The sequence below is a fragment of the Drosophila takahashii genome, chromosome 2R (genome assembly GCF_030179915.1).
Source record: "Drosophila takahashii strain IR98-3 E-12201 chromosome 2R, DtakHiC1v2, whole genome shotgun sequence".
Taxonomy (NCBI): Eukaryota; Metazoa; Arthropoda; class Insecta; order Diptera; family Drosophilidae; genus Drosophila; species Drosophila takahashii.
Window position 1 is genome coordinate 18,874,779 of NC_091679.1, and position 6,000 is coordinate 18,880,778.

Here is a 6,000-nt window from a genome sequence, read left to right on the forward strand (position 1 = left end):
CAAATTTATTCCAGATGTTAAAACAATTCTTTCGGCAATTATATTAACCTTATATGTGTAGCACATACAAGGGTTACTTGTAATCTTTGTAAGTGCAGTATGCGTCATTGGTCTTTTGGACATAAATAATTGCTCTTTTCGAAAAAAGCTTGGGTGGTGTTGGGATAAATGAGGATCCAGATAGCGGTTAATATTTATTGAAATTCATTTCCAATCGAATTAAAGCATATTATTTAAATGAGATTTTAAAGCATCTCCTGCTTCGAAAAGGAACTCTTCTGGGTATCTTAATTCCTCTCCTTCATTAACATATATATTGTTCGCGCCAAAGCGGCGCTTCCCGTTTCTTGGGAACCGGCCCTGGACTCTTAACATCCGAGAGAACAGTTTCCTCCAGATCGCTCGCATCTCACTCTCTCGTACTGTACCTCCGCTCTCCAGGCCGCTCTTGAAACTTCCACTCGGTAGCTTTAAGTTAGTTCTAATTTCCAAGTGTAACCGGAAAGTCGAAAGTTAAAGTCAATAAATCGGGGTGTTTATAAAGTGAAACGAAAACATTTCGGCCGTTTGCATTGACTTCTCGGGATCGGTACCAACACACAAGCCCTACTAGAAAAGCCCGCCCACCGCCAGTTCATGGTCCTTCGAGCCGGATAATTCTAGAAGAGGAGACGAAGTTCCAGCACCACCGTTCAACCAGGCGGATTTTTCCTAATTTTTCTTCCATCAATTCAAGATAAGTACGACCGTTCTTATTTCTACGTATTTCTGCCGACCAGCCAGATATTTCCAATTTTTCCAATCCAACTTCGTATATCTGTCTGATCGGCCACTCCATTTTCATACGGTCGCCATTTTCCGACTTCCTTCTTCATATTTCCCCATTTCCATATTTGGGTTCATACGGACATACAATCCAGATGCACACTTTTTAATGTACGTACGTACATATGCCTGACCAGCGCAACTTATGTTCGTAAGTTAACATACTCGTGCCTCCATTCGCGTTACACAGTGCTAACATTTCTACAGCGACATTTACCATACAGTACACATTATCTCCCATTTCCAAATTTATTAAAAAATTAAAAAACACACATCCATACGCCCATACATACACACATATACATAATCTTAATGCATGCTGTTACGTACATATCTACATATCCATTTCAACGTATGTACATAAGGGAAAAGTCACGTAACGTAACGTAAAGCAACGTAAGCACGATAACACGTACGTTCCTTAGCGGTACACCCTACAAACATTTCCAAATCGACATTTAAAATACAGACCACATCATTTATAAATTCCAAATATAAGAAGTACTATATACACATATATGGGCATTTCCAGGGTGACGGACGCGACATTTTTTCAACTTAAACTTTAAAAATAACAGTGACGCAGTATACATTTTTTACTTTTTATATTTTTGTTCGATAGCTCAGACGCTCTTGTATTTATGGTAAAAAATGAAAATTATCTGTCTTAGAAATAAAATAAAATAAGTGCAATACGGACGCGACAAAAATAGAACTGCAATATTGAAAACTTTAGAAAAAGCTTAAATTCTGCGAAACTGGAGGGCGTATTGTTTTGGGATTTTTTTTACAGAATACCTGCTGAGTAAGAGAACACATCAAAGCAAGTTCGGTGGCAAAACATTCAGCTGTTTTTTTTCTAAAACTAGTGCAAGAATACGGACGCGACAATTACGGACGCGACATGTTGCTACTTAGCAAAAATCTGCAACTTTTTATGTTGTTAAAATGTTGCAGAGCTATTGTACGTGTTACTAAAGTTCGTACTGAAAGTTTGGTTAAATTATTTTAGCCTTATTCACCTCTTTCTAATAGAAACATAATTTTTATATAGCTTGCTATATGAAAATTATATGACAAAGTGGTTAAATTATATAAATATTATTAAATAAAGTTCATGAAAAGCAAGGCCTTCGACGTTTTTCGTAGCTTCAAATAAAACAATTAGCTTCACAAAAAAAATTATGAACAATTGTACTTTAAAATTTTTTTAAAAATATTAATGCGCTAATTTTAAGTGTCAACAATTTTTATTAATTTGTTCCAAATATCCTTGGTTTAGACATAAAAGCTGGTTTATATGTTTCGCGAATTGGACTAGTGAAAAGAAAAAATTGGTTTTGTTTTGATTACGGACGCGACATTAAAAATGTTTAAAAACAAACTTCAATAAAAACACCTAGTCCATTAATATTAAAGAAGTCTTAATTTTTTCTGATAGCACTTGCCTTAAACTAATTTGTAGGATTGGTTGCTTGATCTTAAGACTTCCACAGAAGGCAAAGCAATATTACGAAAGCACATCAAAATGTTGCTGAGATATACAGTATGTGTTGCCCGTGCTTAAAAGCTGCATAAAAATAAAATTTTCCGCCAGCTTTTAGTTTTTGGGGTTTGGTTGACTTTTTCCTGGAAATGCCCATATGTATAATCCTGATGCTTGCTGTATAAGATACATCTATCTAAACTACTATAAAGGTCGACCCCTAAAAAACGGTCAGTAGCAAATTCCACCCAGAACGGATTGACCTAAAAATCTAGGAAAATCACAGTAATTACTAAAATAATTAGGAGCCGCGTAAGGGGAACTTTTTAGAACAAAAACGACCCCAAAGTGCCCCAAAATTCGATTTGTTTTTTTTTTAATTCTATCTTTTGCCATTTTTCTGTTATAAATGTTGTTAAAATGGTTTAAAAATGTGATGTTCATAATCTTATGGCATACCCGCAAATAACTGCATTTAAATTTCTTGGAGGATTCAGCATCCTTAACCAAGTCCCCAATATTTTCAAATTTGGCTAACCTGATGTGACGTCACGCGTCCCCATATGTTTGTATGTATGTTCTGCTGGCGCATGTATGTATGTACATATGTATGTCCTGCTGTCGCAATTTAAGTCTGACCGCGCAAGGGGAAAACGAAAATACCACAGCAAAAAAAATCGATTATATCGCAAATCTTAAGTAAACGTTAAATTTTAAAATATCGGTAGACCTTACAGAAATCCCATTAAGCTGAATTTTACAGTCGAAATTTTCCTTAAAATTGCTTCTGTTTTTTAAAATGCAAAAGCCCGATCAGCAAACTATTTATTAGTTTTCAAATGTTGAGTTATCGACAAACTTTGGATCTGTAAAAGCAAAAACAAACAATGACTTGCTCTGCTATGTACACACACGCACAAAAAAAAATATATATCCAAAAAATGCGTATTTTACACACACAGCCATTAGATACATATATGCGTGTGTACGTTTGTGTGTGTGAATTGCAGCTGACTAAGGAATTGAGATTCGCTCAAATTCAAATTCAAGATAATACTGATATCCTTTTGCTAAAAGAATATTTCATTTACATTTCCACAACATACTTACATAAGACATTTTGTAACCGATTTTTGTGAACTAAAATTCAAATCGCATTGATAATATTTAAAGAACATTAAATATTCAAACCAATTGATTCTCTTGCTCTTTATTACACGTGCTCATATTGTTTAAACAAATTCAAATGTTTAAACAATTTGATTCACGGCTTCCCCGCCCATTTGCCTTCCTTATTATTAATATAGTTCTAATCAAGGTGAAAAATTAATGTGAAAACAAAAATACTGAAACAAAATATCAATGGTAAAATGCAGTAATTTGGAATTGCCTTTCTTGATGTCTTTTCTTAAATTAGTCAAATACATAAAGCAAAACATTGCTCCCCATATTTGTTTCCCTTATAATAGTTGTCTACTGTGGATACCTTCCAAAAACCCCCCGGTAGCAAATTCGCCAAGAGTATTTGGTTTGTACTTACCCATGTGCATAAAATTAGCTTTGCAACATTCTTAGGTAACTAATTAATTATCAAGAATTAAAATCTTTACAAAGAGTAAACATAACTCGGTTTAAATAGTTTAAAAATTGCATCTTTAAAAACAAAAAATATAAATAGAAAATAGAAATAGAAAATGTAGAACAAGGTAGCAAGGCCAATATCAACAGGATTTGTTTTAAGGGACCGATGAAATAAAAATAAGCCTAAAATTATCCTATCTCTGGCATTCATTTTTTTAAAATAAGAATTGGAGACATTAATTTTATTTTAACTGTCGAAGGATAAACATCCCAACACATTTTGAAGCGGTTGTAAAGGCATTTTTCCACTATGCGGTTTTTTCGGTATTTTTGTGTATTTTCGATTGGCAACGCGATAGGCGGACGTGAGGTGTTTCCATTGGCAAACGCGTCTGAAAACAGCTGTTGTGCTATTGTCATTTGCGAGCTGAATTAAACAATGGATTTAAATAATTTGTTATTGATAATTGTAATCGCAGAACAGCATTTGAACAGCGTGGAAACATTGCTGCAATGATGAAAGCAACAACATCCCACGTTACGCTGCTTGAGCATTTATTACGGCAGAAAGCAAAAGGATCTGCTGCAGAAGGCGTTCATATATATAGATCTGAACAGTCATTTAATTAATTCTTTGACACGACCCGCGACAGCAGTAGCTTCTGCGGCGGCACGTCACTGAACAGAATCTGATACGGGGCAGAAATGCCTACAAGAACATTGTGCGCAAGAAAGAGGGAGATGTGCCCTTTTCCAGCAGTCGCCTGTCAACGTGTGTCATTTGAATATGGAATGGCCATCTACGGTCTAACCAGGAGGTCGCCTTAATGGACGAATGGCGCACGCGAAGCAAACGTCAAGATCATGAAGACAGGGAAGCCCATGTGGCTGCGCTGCAACGACCAATATTTCGCTTCCGATCCTTTCTAGCCGAGCCATTCCATTGGATAAACGAACTGCTACTGCTCTTTATGCGCTTGGATCATCCTCGGAATTCTGAACTATTGCCAGATCATTTGGCATATATCATATATCAAATACCAATCTATACGAAATAAAGTTCATGTAAATATCAACAATAAATGGTTTTAATATTTCCCGCTTCTTATCAGCCTCTTATCAGTTTCGGGTCCAGAAAATGTTCATGCCTGGTTAATACTGCTTAAATATACCACATATACATATATACATATACCTGTAACGCGACAAATTTCTACCCTCCCCTCCTCGCCCCTCGCCAACAAGTTTTGTATGGGATTTGGGCGCGTTAAACGGTAAATGGATGCAAACGCGACGCGTCCATAATGAGCAGAGGGCATAACATTTCAAGGCGAACTTAAATTAAAAATATTCCCTCAAATTTTTTAAATCTTAATCAAAATTATTATATTGGTTGTTGGAGAGCTATGTAAAACGTTTAGCAATTTTTTTTAAGAATACACGTTTTTTTTATAGAGTTACACGCTAATCGATTTGGAATTGAATTACAAACTTAACGCGGCGTGATAATCCATATTTTGGCAGTTTTTTGCTTTGTTTTCGATAAAGTACTGCTTTGAAATTCATATTTTTGCACTCTTAATTCATACAAAAAAAAATGCATAAATTTATCTGGGTAAGAGCGAGGCAGCAATAGTCAAAACTCTCCGAAATTAAAAAAGAGTTTAATATTTTTAACATGTAAATTTAATCAAATTCGTATCCTATCTATATTTTTCTTTGAGAAAATTTTTTTCAAATAATGTTTCTAGGCTTTAATGGCAATGGATTGGAAATTTAATTACATGCTCAACGCAGTATTACATTCTATATTTAATGATAATATGTTTTGGACAAAATACTAATGTTTTGAATGAAATTAGTGTAAGGATTTGTGTCGAAAAATGAATCTGTTTGTTTCTGTTTTGTCCATCTGTTAACTTATCAAACAATCCATAATAATTTTAAAAAGATTTAAATTAACACATGTTTTTTTAAGTAGTTTTCAAAGGACAAAATATTTATGTTTTTACGGATATCAAGGGAAAAAGTTCTAATAAAATCTTTTCTCGGTTTATAGAATAAAAATTAGGAATTTTTTAAATTTAAAATAAGTACCAAAGATATAG